The sequence below is a fragment of the Mustela putorius genome, unplaced genomic scaffold (genome assembly GCF_011764305.1).
Source record: "Mustela putorius furo isolate JIRA1106 unplaced genomic scaffold, ASM1176430v1.1 tig00537295_pilon_pilon_pilon, whole genome shotgun sequence".
Classification (NCBI taxonomy): domain Eukaryota; kingdom Metazoa; phylum Chordata; class Mammalia; order Carnivora; family Mustelidae; genus Mustela; species Mustela putorius.
The window spans coordinates 306,876-321,717 of NW_025422433.1; the positions used below are offsets into that span (position 1 = coordinate 306,876).

At 55.3% G+C, this 14,842-nt stretch overlaps 1 pseudogene; it reads left to right on the forward strand.

The window, feature by feature from the left end:
• The first annotated feature begins 12,046 nt into the window (after positions 1 to 12,046).
• On the forward strand, positions 12,047 to 14,269 carry LOC106004604 (annotated as a pseudogene).
• The last annotated feature ends 573 nt before the right edge of the window (positions 14,270 to 14,842 follow it).

The following is a 14,842-nucleotide window of genomic DNA, read 5'->3' on the forward strand; positions in this document are numbered from 1 at the left end:
TTAGATGAATTGATTCATGCAAGACGATGGAATGAACCCTGAGGAAGTTCCGGGTGGTCTCCAAGGTGGATTCTATCTGAGGAGTTCCTACTGCGATGGTCCCCGCTCCTACTGAGTTCCCCCTTTGGACACAATGGCTGTTCCATGGAAATTCCCCAGGGTGACAATGGACTAGCTAGTGTTTTCAGGGTGTACCCACAGGCTGTCTGATGCCGCTGAGGGGCCATGGGCAGTTCTGAACCCAAAGCAAGGTTTTGGCTGTGCTACCTTACTTGCACAAAAACAGCAGTGCCAGGCTCAATCCTTCACTGAAGCAGCCGGGCCGGCTTAGTGAGGACCTTGCCCTGGACACTAACCCCGTGACTCTGTGAGGGCACTGGGAGTCCACAGTTATGTCATGCAAAGCGGCAAGTGATTCTGCATCAGGGTAGATGATGCAAGGGTTAGTTTCCCAGCCAACATGACCAACAAACACTTAAATGCCAGAAAAGTAAGTAGTTCAACATACTCAGTATTACAGCAGCGAAGGGAAAAGTGAACGATGGGGTCAGAAAGGGGAGGGGGAGGTCCAGGAAGCAGGCTGGGGTCGTGCAGGGTAGGGGGTGTCTTGTGGAGGAAGGGACCGGGACACTAGTCGCGGGTTCCAACAGCGCAGCATCAGGGTGTGCGCTGGGCCTGACCCTCGACCCCCGGGGTCACTGGGGGCGGTCTAGCTCCAGAGGATCTTCAGAAATGCAAACTGGCCTGAGCAGAGCCTCCTAGGTCTGTCTCCTTGGTTCCTGGGTGTGGTTCTTTCTCTGCTGGAGACTGTTGGTTCTCCATGTGTGTTTCTCCGAGCGGCACTATTTTGTGTGGATTCAGTGCCTTTACTGACACAAATTCTTGCTGAAGAGAAGTGGAGTAGAAGTCATCTCTGTTTCCTAAGTAGACCCGAAGAGATTCAACAGTCGTAGCCTTTTCCCAGGTCCCTGGGCCTTCCTCTGCTCGCCAACTCTGAGATGTTAGAAAACATCTTTTATTCTGAACAGGTTGAAAGAATTAGTTTGGTTTTTAAAAAATTCAGCAAAGTCAGACCTTTCATAACCTATACCATGATCTGTAAACATTGAATGAACAAGGTTTGACAGGATGAGGGAAGCATGGGCTTTGCAGTGGGGTTTGGGGCACTGTTGACTCCCTGTTGCCCCCGTGTGGCCACTCTCCGGATGGCACGCGGCCGAATGTATTCCCATGTACCAGCTTCCAGGGAGAAGACAGAAGGTTGGTCCCCGAATTCCTTCGCTCCTGAAAGCCACCCTCTAACTTATGAGCAATATTCTAAATTGAGTATATCTTGACTAGATATTAGGGTTAGGATCAGGGTCAAGTTGCATACATTAAGTATGGACAGCTTTGTGTTTGTCAGTCTTACCTGCCTGAGGGGTTTTTAAAATACAGTGGGAGACGATAGAGTCACCAAAGCACTGAGCACATTCCCTGTCCCCGGAAATAGGTCACTAAACATAAATATTGTTTCATCTTAGCTGAGGACCAGGAGCTGGTGCTATACAGGTCCTCAGCAGGTAGCATCTTGGCCAGCTGGCCATCTACCCACAACACCCACACCCAGCTCAGCCCAGCCTCTGCTCTGCTCAAGGGCAGCAGACAGATGGACCGGGTGCAGGTGGGGCTCCCTCCGGGCAGGGATGGCTCACTTCTGACAGGTAGGGAAGTGGGCCTGCTCACAGGCACATGACCTGTTCTTTTGGTTCCTTGCTCTCTACCTCCCCTGCCCATCATCCTGGTCCTGAAGATTTAGCTTCTGGGAGAACTTGGGTTTTCAGATTTCTGTTGACATTGCCACGTATAGATCTGTGTTGCCTCTGTTCCCTGTGCTTGGGTCGGAGATAAAGGCAGGAAAAGTCACCATACTCTGAAAGTAGAGTGTGAATATCCAGTGTGCTCTGCTCCCCACACCTCAGGATTGAGCACAAGGGCCAACTATGTACTTCATGTTTCACACAATCAGCTTTAAGGATTCCCGGATGCATGTGACATGAAATTGTACTGAAAAAAATCTCATTACCGAACTTTGCCTTGCAGAAGACAGTTTAGGGACACTGCCCCTTGCCCACGCTATCATTTCCGGTCTGGCCAATGCCTAGTCACACTGCATGGGTAGCTACACAAGGGCATCCTCCTGGAGCACTCCCAGTCCCCCTGACCCCGTCTGGCCAACCCTGCATGCCCCAGTCCTCCCGAGGGGCCTTTGTCATGACACATGTCACACAAGGCTGTCAGTTGTTGTCTCTCCGTCTGTCCTTCCTGCTTGGAGTAGATCTGTCTCCCAGGTGCCTGGCTGGATGGCAGGCCCATGAATGGTTTCATGATCTTTTGTCCTGGAACAGCAGGTGTCCTTCAAACCCTGATGGGTAGGGGGAGTCTCTGTCCCTCTGTGTGCCCCCAGCCTTGGTGGAACATAGTGTTCAGGACAGGGGTCTTGGGAGTCCTCCCAGATGAAGTATGCTCGGTGAAGTTGGCCTCCTTCCAAGATCATTATGGACCCACGTGGCGTGGCGAGCCATTCCTGTGGGTCAGAAATCATGCTGCTCTACTGGATTCTCCTTGCACACTGTGGCTAACAAAGAGGAAACGCTCGCTCACCCTCACAAGTTCACACTGACGCCTCCGTTTGTGAGCATGATGAGCAGGGAAATGGCAGTGAAGTCCTGTTGGGCTGCAGACCTGTAGCCGCGCCGTGCCAGGTGTCAGTAGAGGACGGAGATGCAGTTCTGGCGGAAAGGATGGACGTCCTTTGTGGGGAGCCATCCAGCAGATGCTAGGAGTCACGTAGACGGATGTGCCCGTGGACTGAGGAAATGAGGATGATTGGTTGAGGAGAATGTGGGCGCGCTCGTGGTCGGCGCGTGAACAGCACTAGGAGCCAAGAGATATATGCATGATCACTGCTAGAGAACAAAAGAATCCTGCTCGGTTACATAAGAGCGCACGAGGACACTGCATGCACGGCATTCTGATTGGGCAGGAAGGGGGGCGTACACACGTGAATATATACTGCTGTAAGTGCTTGGTGCGGCGCGGCCGCCATTAGCATTAGTACATTAGCTTTAGTAATAAAAGAAGTTTGCCACTCACCTCATCTGCGGGTCGTTCCTGCGGGCCGAGAGCGACAGTCCTTGCCTCTGGAGCGGAGGACATTAGGTTTGACCCAGAAGGCGCTACCTTCTACTCAAAGAAGGGACATGATCCTAGGGTCTTTGAGACAAGGGATCGGCACAGACTTTTCTGGAAAGTCTTCTGGAAAGAGTTCCTGTTAGGTGTTGCAGTCCACGTGGTGTCTCTGACAATGACTCCACTCTTGCATTGTGGCTAGAGAGCAGCCACAGACCATCCATAACTCATGTCCCAGCCACACTGGATTGAGGGAATACGGGGGGAGGCCCCATGGGGCCCATGGGTGGTAGTTGCCCACACCCCAGATCTGCAACATGATGGATGATGCAGGAGAGGGCTCTTCTTTTCCAGTGGCAGAGTGGGAATACACTGGGATCTATCCTGCCTGACCCCACCCCTCCACTTGAAAGGAAAAAAAGCTGATTGTGAGATTGGCCAACAATTAAGGCCGCAGGACCCCCCACACCCCATTTCTCTGTAGGCCTCAAGCTTCCCACAACACCTTTGTCTGTGGTTGAATTCCATGTAGGTATTGTGCGGCTGAGTAAGTCCCCATTGCCTGGTGGATACATATTCTGGGTTATATACCACACAGATGGTCATCTCATTCAGGCCAAGACCATGAGCACATTGGGGGTTCTCCTGAGTTAGTGAAGGTTCTAGCATATGCAGGCTTCAGGATGAGTCTGATCCAGCCCTCAGCAATGTTATGGAGTGCCTGGCTTCCTGGGCCCTCTGTGTCACTGGCACAGGCGTGGCCTAGGCCATGTCTGCAGTCGTGATGGAAAAGCCCCTCCCCTGGGTGGTCCACCCATCCTTGGCTCTGCAGACTGAAAGTTTCCTCTCTTCTCATTGGCTGGGACCAGGTCACATGCTCATGGAGGAGCCATTTCCAGGGGCTAGGGATTGGAGTGTGGAGACTGGCGCAGGTTATTAGGACCTCTGTTGTAATGAGTTTTCTAATGGCTGTGGTGGCAAGATCTTCTGGGATGCATCTGTTAATAAAATGAATATTAATTTCTGATAGTAAGTGTGTCCAAGATGCTGGCTTAGCAGCCAGCCCCTTGGTCCCAGCACCTTGGTACTCCTGTACTACTCTGCAGAGACAATGGCTGAGAATGAGCAAAGTGGATGGAAATGGGTCTGGAGTGCACAAGGGAAGGGTGTGTGTGTGTGTGTGTGTGTGTGTGTGTGTGTGTGTGTAGGGGGTTGGGGAAAATATCATTTCTGGCCAAGCTGTATCTTCAATTTACCTAGGTTCAAGAAGGTGCAGGGAATCTGTGGCATTTCACTGTCCAGCATTTTGCAGATGAAGAACATGCCTTTGCATAGAGTATGGCAAGACCCATTCCAAGTCTTCTCTAGTTGGTACGGAAGTTGGGGAGAGCCGCGCCCTCCATCTGCTAGGATCGGCGTGAGAGGCTGAGTGCTCTCAAGAAGGTGTCTGGCTTTCACAGGGCTCACTGTGACTGCATACAGGACTGATGAGGACAGTCTCCGTTTTGTTCTGCGAATGGAGTATTGGAAGAATGAGGTGCCCTGTGTGATCCTGGGAAGGGGACAGACCCAGGTCCACTGTAGAGCTACTTCATGGGATGGGGGTGATCTGCAGCGTCGACCTCATGAGGTCTGTCCTTTATTGAGTTATGGGTGTGCTTTCTGCGACTGTGTCCTAATGGCTGGGATTTCCAAGCTATGGAATTTTGTCTGGCTTCACTGCAAGAGATGGTCTACAGGGATGTGGGCAAGTCCTGTTCTGCTGCTGAGAAGTGTGTCCCTAGCGGTTGGAGTGTGTATTACAAGCCTAGAGTTCAATGGCAAGGTGGTTACAGCGGTCAGCGGGCTCTTCTTAGTGATGATTTTTATGGGTGAATTCCACAGGATGAGAGATTAGATCTTGTGGTTAGGGATCCTCATTAAGTGCCCATCAAGGGTGCTTGTTCTGAGGTTCATATTCGATATCTTTTCATTACTCCTAATAGCCCTCCTTGTACTTGGTATTCCAACGAGCAGTGCATTACGTTTCCTGCATTTTACCCGTGCGTTGATGCCGATTTGAGAGAGGAAAATGTTGTCAGTGCTTCCACAAATTGTACAGTGGAGCAGACGAATAATAAAATTTTATTTTTGACACAAAGTAGGAAGTATCCTGCTCTGATTCTTAGTTTAAAACTTGGGAGGGGGCTCTCTTTTGGTACTGGTAACGAGGACCATAGGCCTTCCTAGGGAACATTATCAGATTCTATTGGAAGCTTGGTCTTGGTTATTGTGGAAGAATCAGGAGTTGACCAATTACTCGTCTCCTGTTTCATTTTCCATGAACAGTTCCACAATATTGGGTTTCACACTGCTACCATTGTGAAGTCAGCCTGACTTCGGCAGCAGCTCGCCCTTCTCTGCTTAGGGTATGTTTGAGCCAAGACAATAGTGAATTCTGGGTGACTGGGAGACCCTAGGATCAGAATGATGTCGGTAGGGAGTTACTGTGATCTTAAGCTCTAAACCAGCTTCTCTATCCAGATGAAATATATTTCAGATTTAGAAACTTCAGATAGAAATTTTGTGTCCATGATGACAACTGAAGAAAATGTGTCATCCTAACCTTAACCCCTAACTTTAACACTGAAACCTAACCTGACCTTAAAGCCCAACCTGGAACCCTGAATCCCAAACCTGAAATTGAACCCGAAGCCTGGACTCTGAACCTGAGTCCTGGATCCAAGCCTTGAACCATGAGCCCAAACCCTAAACCAGAACTCTGAGCTATGAACTCTGAACCAAAATCCCTGCATGAACCCAAACCACAAATTTGACCTTCAACTTTATCCCAGAAGGCCTGAGTCTTAAACCCTTTATCATAAACCTGAAGCCCTAAACTCTAACTGTTCCCTTGCCCCTCACTCTAAATCCTCACCCTGACCCTAAACCCAAGCCTGATCTAGAACCCTGACTGAAGGGGTGCCTGGGTGGCTCAGTGGGTTAGAGCCTCTGCCTTGGTCTCAGGTGATGATCCCTGGGATTGAGCCCTGCATCGGGCTGTCTGCTCAGCAGGGAGCCTTCTTCCCCCTCTGTCTCAGCCTGCCTCTATGTCTACTTGTGATCTCCCTGTCAAATAAATAGATTAAAAAAAAAAAAAATAGAACTCTGCCTGGAACCTGAACCCCATTTCAAACCCTTCACCACACTTTGTTTATGCATTCAGCAGTGATGGATATTTAGTTTCTACCTTTTGATTCTTGTGAGCACTATTTGGGTTGGGGGCTAGGGTTAGGGTCTTGGATTGGGGTCAGGGCCAGTCTTGAGAGTAGTAAGTTGAGGTCAGAGTGTGGGTCTGGTCAGGGCCAGGGTCATGCCACCGTTTGGGTCAGGGACTGTTGTCATTCCATATTGTTTCCAATTCATTGTTCCTTAGCTATTTTTGGAGGCGTTGGGGGATCCTGGGCTCCAAGCAGCTGCAATTTCCAGAATGGACCCTGGGAGGGAGCAGGTGCTTCCTTTGAAGGGTGCGCTCCCCAGTCCTGCACTGCCCTCCGCCGCCTGCAGAGCGCGCCGGACCGCAGCTCCCGCCCGGAGCCTGCCCCGCCTCCTGGAGACCCGCTGTGCAGACTTCCGGAGCACGCGCGGCGGCGTCCACGCTGCCAGGACCCGCTGTGGGGGACGCGGGGCGGCGTCCACGCTGACGGCCGTCCAGCCCCCTGGGGACCCGCGGCGGCAGAAGGTGAGCAGAAGCCACCCGAGGGGGCACTGGCGAGGGGCGCGTGTTGTCAGGACCCCCGGAGGAAGGGCACGCCGTGTGGACACTGGTTTTGCGCGACTTTGTGTGCGGCGCGGCGGCCTCCCGCGGGGCTCAGCGCGGGGCTGGGGGGTCCCCCCTCTCCGGGCTCGGATGCGCCCCGGGTCGCGGCTGTGTCCGTGCGCCGCGGACGCGGTTCCTGGGGCTCCTCAGACGGTCCGAGGTCCGGGCGCGGCCGCCCCGTCGGGGCTCGCGCTCCCCCCGCCCCGCCCCCCGGCCCCGCGCGTCCTTCCCGCGTCCACACCCGCCGCGGGGCCGGCCGGAGTCGGGCGTCCGGGAGCGGCGGACTGTGTCGACGGCGGCGGGGACGGCGGGGGTTCCCCGCGGTTCCTCCCGGAGCCCCGCGCGTCTCCGTCCCCGCGTCCCCTCCGTGCCCGTGGTCAGCGGCGGCTGTGAGGGGACCGGCCCGTCCCCCCGGGTCGGGGCTCCCCGTGTCTCGATCTTCCGGGCGCGGCGGACGAGGCTGCCCCGAGGTTCCCCCCGCCGGTCGCCCCGGGCCGCGGAGACGCCGCGGGTCGCGCACGCCGAGGTGATCCCGCGGGTTCGCTCGTGACCTCGCGCGGCGGCCCCGGCTCTGGGCGGCCCCGCGGGCGCGTCCGGGCCGCGAAGCAGGTCCCCGCGGGCGGCGCCGGGAGCGCGGAGCGACCGGACCTCACGGAGGCGACGGCGGCCGGGAAGGCGGGTCCCGGGAGGACGCAGGCCGGGCTCGGGGCCGCGGACGCTCACCGGCGCGGGACGGCGACTGCCTGCGGGACGTGACCCGCCGCTTCCCCGCGGGCCGGGCCGGGGGCGTCTCTCCGCGGCGGCGTCTGACGCGGGTCCGGGGCGGACGGTCGCTCGGGGACGGACGCGGAGCCGCCGCCTTCCCGCCGCTGGGGCCCCCCGGCCGCCGGCCCGAGGCCCGACCCGCTTCCTCGGGCTCCCACCGGGCTGTGGGGGCGCCGCGGGGACCTGGGACCCCGAGTCCCGCCGCGTCCACCGCTCCCGAGGCTCGGCCCCGACTCGGTCCTCCCACGAGTGTCGGGCGGCCGCGGCCTCCTGCCAGGGCGAGTGGCCCGTCCGCGCGGGGGACCCGCACCCGGCGGGCTCGGCCTCCCTCCCGGAGCCCGACGTCGTCTCTGCTGCTGCGACGCGGGGCCGCGGGGGTCGGGAGCGTCGCGTCGCCTGCGGTGACCGCGGATCTGCGGAGGTGAGACGCGTCATCCCCGCACGCAGACCCCCGCCGTCGCTCCGACCCGCGTCGCACGGGCTGCTTCGGGGCGTCTGACCGCGCACAGGGACGCCGTCCCGCGGAACCCCACGGAACCCCGGCCGAGGAGCGGCCGACGGCGCCCGCGGTGGCCCCCGGCCCGCAGGCCCACGTCGGCGGCCGCCGCGTCCGGACGTCTTCGCGCTCGGCCGTTTCTCCTCGCGGAGCTGCTTCCAGCACGTTCGGTACTTGGGAACCGGACGGACTTGCGGGGCGCGGACGGCGCCGTCGGGGCGCGGGTCCGTACGGCTCAGTCCGCGGTGTCCGGTCCGCGCTGGGACCCGCGTCCGTCCCTCCTCGCGTCCCACGGGGACAGACGTGAACACCGGCCCCGGAAGACCCTTCAGCCGCGCGGTTCTCGGCCTTCGCTGGGTCCCGCGGCCGCACCGCGTTCCCCGCGAGGGGTCCGCGCGCCCGGAACACCCGCGCCCGCCGTCCTGTCCCCCACGGCCCCGCGCCGCTTTGTGTCCTGGACGCGCCCCCGAGCGGGGTGACCCAGCGACCGTCCTCCGCGACGGGCTCGTTGCACTCAGCCGAGGACTTTGCTGCCGCCGCGCTGCGGCCCGAGTCCGGACCCGCTTCGCTCCTGGGGCTGAATCGGTTCCGCGGTGCAGGCGCCGCCGCTGGTCTGTCCGCCGTCTGTCCGCCGTCTGTCCGCCGTCTGTCCGCGGTCTGTCCGCCGTCTGTCCGCGGTCTGTCCGCCGTCTGTCCGCCGTCTGTCCGCGGTCTGTCCGCCGTCTGTCCGCCGCCTGTCCGCCGTCTGTCCGCCGTCTGTCCGCGGTCTGTGCGCGGTCTGTCCGCCGTCTGTCCGCCGTCTGTCCGCCGTCTGTCCGCCGCCTGTCCGCCGTCTGTCCGCCGTCTGTCCGCCGTCTGTCCGCGGTCTGTCCGCGGTCTGTCCGCCGTCTGTCCGCCTTCTGTCCGCGGTCTGTCCGCGGTCTGTCCGCCGTCTGTCCGCCATCTGTCCGCGGTCTGTCCGCCGTCGCTCGGGTGGCTTCCCCGCTTCGGCCGCTGTGGGAAGCGCTGCTCTGAGGCGCGCAGTGCTGGGTTGGGGCATATGGGCTGCGTGGGCGTCTGTGTTCGGTCGTTTAAGGAACCACCATGGTTTTCCCACAAATGAGGCCTCTTCCTTCGTCCCTGCACAGGGCAGAACAAGGTGGCCGGTTGTGGATCTTCCTCCCGCTGTTGTCCTTCCCTCATGGACCCACATTTGCATCGTTCCTGGGTTTTACTCTTGGGAACGCCGCTGCTGTGAATATTCCTGCACGTCTTTGTTCGTGTGTGTGTTTGAACCCGTGTGTCCGTATTGGGGGTACATCCAGGAGTGCAGTTGTTGAGTCCTGGGGTAGTTCTGCTTTGAGCTCTGTGAGTAAATGACAAACTGGTTTTTTTTTTTTTTTTAAATTACTTATTTGTTTGACAGAGATCACAAGTAGGCAGAGAGAGAGGAGACTGTTTTATACCCAGACTGCACCATTTTTCACAAGCGAGGTGTAAGGGTTTCAGTTTCTCAACATCCTTTTATTATTTTTAGTTTTCTTGATCTTAGTGCTTCTGTGTAAGAGGACATCTAACTGGTTTGAATCCTCATTTCCATAAAGACTAACGGTGTTTAACATCTACTCCTGTGCTGTTCACCCTTGGTATGTTTTCTCTGGAGAAGGGTCTATCCAAGTCCTCCATCCATTTTAAAAATGGGTTCTTTTCGTTGAGGAGGTGTTAAAGCCCTTTACATATTCTGGGCGGCAGTGTCTTATTAGATAAATAATGTGCAAATATTTCCTTCCATTCTGGGGGCTGTCTTTCCACTTTCTGGGTAGTATCTTCTGATGTACAAATATTTAAAAAAAAATTTTACATTTGTTTTTTTAAGAGTGAGTGAGAGAGTGTGTGAGTGGACGGGGCAGAGGAGAAGGAAAGAATCTTCAGCAGACCCCACACTCAGTGTGGAGCCTGACATAGGGCTCGATCTCGTGACCCTGAGATCATGATGTGAGTCAAAATTAAGAGTCAGACAGTTAACCAACTGTCAATTTTTAATTTTGAGGATATTATTTTATCTATTTTTTTCTTTCCCTTCTTATGCTCTGGTGTCAGATCTAAAAGAATTGCTAATTCCAAGGTTATGAAGACGTATCCCCATTAGTTTCTTCTAGGGTTTATAACTTTACCTCTTACATTTAAGCCTTTAACTGGTTTTGAGTTAGTGTTTATATGTGGTGTGAGGTAGGGGCCCTGATTGTCTAACACCCTTTGTTGAAAAGACCATTCTATCTCCCAAGTGTAATGTTGTCCATCCTCGTCAAAATTCAGAGGACTGTAGATGAAGGGTTTTATTTCTGGGCTCCCAGTTAAGTCCCACTGATCCGTATGCATACTTTAAAAAAAACCTTTTATTTAAAAGTTTTTGTAAATTTTGTTTCAGGGTGTATGCATACCTTTAGGACAGTATCACAGTGTTTTATTTACTGTTGCTTTGAATTAAGATTTGAACTTTGGAAGTATGACCTCTCACCTTTGATTTTCTTTTCCAAGGCGATTTTGGTTATCTTGTGGTTCCTTAAAATTCCATTTGACTGTTAGGATTAGCTTGTGCATTTCTTCCCAAAGGTGAAATTTCTTGGGAGCCATTGAATGTCCGCATCGCATTGTGTACTGTTGCCATCTTATAAATAGTGTCTTTTCATCACCAGGGGGTGTCCTCAGGTTGATTTAGGGTTCCCTTGCTTGCTCTCAGCAATGTTTTATAACTTTTGGCATACGAGACGTGCGTGTTCATTACATCTGTTCCTAAGTATTTGGTCAATGTTGATGTTCCCTAAAATGGAATTGTTTTTTAAGTGCCTTTTTGGACGGTTCATTGCTAGTGTATACAAACAAGAGAGATTTCTGTGTATTCATATTTAGTCCTGTAACTTTGCGGAATTAGGGAACTGGCTGTGATCATTTTTGGTTGATTCTTAAGGAAGCTCTGTGTATAAGATGCTGCGTCTCTGGTCTCTGAATAGACCTAGTTCTGTTTCCTTTCACATGTTGATTCCCTATTTCCTGCCTCACTGTTCTGGGTAGAACTTTCAGTACAATACTGAGCAAGCAGTGGAAGCCAGCATGACGAACTCAGTGATTTCAGAGTAGAGCTCAGTCCTCAAAACTGAGCATGATGTTTGGTTAGGGTTAGGGTGGAGTTAGCGTTAGGGCTTAGGGTTAGGGTCTCCCTGTCCTCCGCTGTACAGAGCCCATTCTTCCCCGGTAACCAGAGTGATCTTTTTGGAACATAACCTTTGAGCCTCTCTGTGATCTGCTCCTCAGCTGCCTGTCCTCTCCAGCCTCACCTCTCCCACCGTACTCCCCCCTCCCCCGGGGGCTTCCCAAGTGTGTGGTCATCACGCATGTGCCTTGGGCCTGACTCTAAGACTGGACATTCTCTCTGCCTCCTGCCAGGAGCACTCTCCTCTCCCCCTGCTTCATGTCTGGCTTATTCCCCCATTGGCTTGACCTGGACTTGCCCCCCGTTGACCTGACTCGTGTCCGCTGGGTGTGTGTGGCCTTATCCCCTGTTTAAACGTAGTGCCCACTTTCCTGTGTGAGCGATTTACTAACCTGCCAGGAATGGGGCAGGCACAGGGAAGTAGCCTTAGTGCTTGTGTGAAAAAATCAGTCTCAAGGCACCTGGGTGGCTCAGTCATTAAGCATCTGCCTTCAGACCAGGCCATGATCCTGGGGTCCTCAGATTGAACCCCACCGTGTCGGGCTCCCTGCTCAGCGGGGAGCATGCTTCTTCCTCTCCCACTCCCCCAGCTGGTGTTCCCTCTCTAGCTGTCTCTCTCTCTGTCAAATAAAACCTTAAAAAATCAGTCTCAGAGGGGCTCGCCACCCTGGCTGACAACGGGGGACCTGCTGTCCCCACAGGCAGTCCCCTCAGAGAGACAAGACTTCCAACTTCTTGGGGTTGGGGAGATGTAGTCCTGGACCTGAAGGCTTCTACCCTCAGATTCACGGCTGTGGCCTAAGCAAGCCCCTCTTCTTCCAGCAGTCCTCTTTCCCCTTCCCTGCCCATGGGCTGGACCTGGTTTCTGATCTGGGGGAGTTCGAGGGTGGCCCTAGGAATAGCAGTGGTTGACTGATGGACCTTGTCAGCAAGAGGCCCAGTAGCCTTCACGGGAGGACCCTATGGCGGTGGAGGCAGCTCTATGGGGGCCAGCGACTGCCCACTCCAAGCGAAGTGGGGCAGGAGGCCAGCCGTGTTGATTCTAGCCAGTCTGTAGGCCACAGAAAGGAAGGCTGTGCCCAAAGGTGCTCCAGTCCTGGCCGGTGGGGACAGGACCTGCAGGGGCTCGGCCAAGGGAGGGCACCTGCAGGTTTGCCTGGGGCTCGGCACAGGGGGCGTTCCTGTTCCAGCATGCTGACTGTGGGGTTGGTTTCCCACCGCTGAAGCTTCAGGCTCCCCTTTGCATGATGGGGTGCTGATGGCGCCCATCTCTGGGAGCGGAAGGTCGGGAGGCCCCGTGAGCAGACGGCCCAGGGCCTATCCCCGTGAAGAAAGTGCCCACGTTCATGGGCCCCAGCTCTGGGGTCCTGCCACCAGCCTCTGACGGGGACCCTCCCCCCGCCTTGTCCCTCGTCCCTGTAGATAGGTGGTCTTCATAGACCTGTTCCTGCAGAGGGCACAGAAGCCCATCATGGTGGGACACAGGGTCACCTACTAGGTCCTCACTGGCCAGCGGGCTGCTGGGCCCGTGTGCCCTGCTGGGAGGGCTGGAGGGTGGTGGTCCTCGAGGTCCCCGGTGTCCCGCACTGCAGGATGTCCATGCAGCGCATGGCGATGGTCAGCCGCCTCTGTGAGCAGCGCTTGCTCTGTGAGGTGGACCACCTGTTGTGTGCGGATGTGGACGTGAAGTTCTGCGACCATGTGGACATGGAGATCCTGTCTCCCCCTTTGGTACCCTGCACCCCAGTTTCCACTGGCTGTCCAATGAAGACTTTTCAGCTACCAGCGCAGGCCACTGTCCCAGACCCACATCCCCAGGGACCAGCGCAACATTTACTACACGGGGGCTTATTTTGGGGGATTGGCGGTGGTGATTTACTGACTGACCTTGGCCTGTCACCAGGCGATGGGGGTTGACCTGGCCAATGGGATTGAGGTTGTGTGGCGTGAGGAGAGCCATTGAACAGGTACCTGCTGGGCCATAAACCCACCAAGGTGCTATCCCCGGAGGACCTGTGTGACCTGCAGAGGCCAGGCTGCCCTCCCCCAACCCTTCATGAAGAAGCTGCTATTCGGGCCATGCCCAAGAATCAGCAGGACATCCGGGGCTCATGAGGGCCTGTCCTGTCTCCATCGAGGGGGGTGTGTGCCATCCTGAGCAGAGCTGTCAGAGCAGGTTCCTACTCCTGTCCCCTTGAGGGAGACTGTGGAGCCCAGCTCTGCGCACATGGACATGTCCAGGGCCCCCAGCTGCACCCACACACAAGAGGCCCCCCTGGGGACACAAGGTCTCTTTGTGGTCACTGTGTTCTGATAACTTCTGGGTCACTTGCAGCTGTGAATGGTCTAGTTTTATGTCAGATGTTTTCCTGTGTCCAGGCTGAGCAACCATCTTTAAAAAGAACAATCAAATGGAAAGGTTTTCTTCCTGGTCCTAGACAGACACTGCCTGGGGGTGGGAGTGGTCCTGCGGCGGCGGGGAGCCAGCCGGGCCTACGGCTGCGTCTTCCCTCGCAGTCACTGCACCTTGCCAACGCCTTGGGGCTTCAGAGTCAGGGGTGTGCCGAGCCGCCTGTCCGAGCCCCAGTCCCCTGACCGCCAGAGGCCTTGGCCATGGCCGCTAGCTCAGCCTCCAGGAGCGCAGAGCCCTCTGGGATATGTATGGTTTCTGCCTTGGTTTTATTTTTTATTTTTTTGTTTAACTTAATTCTTTAAATTTAAAAATTAAATTTAAATTCTTTAGCCAACATATAGTACGTCAGCAGATCTTAATGTGTTTGGTGATTGATTAGTTGCCTGTAACAGCCGGTGCTCATCCCAGCACGTGGCCTCCTGAATACCCATCATCCGGCTACCCCTCCCCCCACCCCTCCCTTCTATAGCCTCAGTGTGTTTCCTGGAGTCCAGAGTCTCTCATGGTTTGTGTCCCTCTCTCATTTCTTCCCATTCAGTTTTCCCTCCTTCCCCTGTGCTCCTCCACTCTATTCTTTATGTTCCATGTATGAGTGAAACCTTGTGATAATTGTCTTTCTCTGCCTATTTCACTCAGCATAGTCCCCTCCAGTTCCATCCATGTCAGTGCAAACGGTGGGTGTTCATCCTTTCTGATGGCTGAGGAATGTTCCATTGTATATATGGACCACATCTTCCTTATCCATGCATCTGTTGAAGGGCATCTTGGCTCTTTCCACAGTTCGGCTACTGTGGCCATTGCTGCTGTGAACATTGCGGTGCGGATGGCGCTTCTTTTCACTACATCTGTATCACTGGGGCAAATATCCAGGAGTGCAGTTGCTGGGTCGTAGGGGAGCTCTATTTTCAACTTATTGAGGAACCTCCATACTGTTTTCCAGAGCGGCTGCACCAGCTTGCATTCCCACCAACAGTGTATGAAGGTTCTTGTTTCTCTCCAATGTCGCCA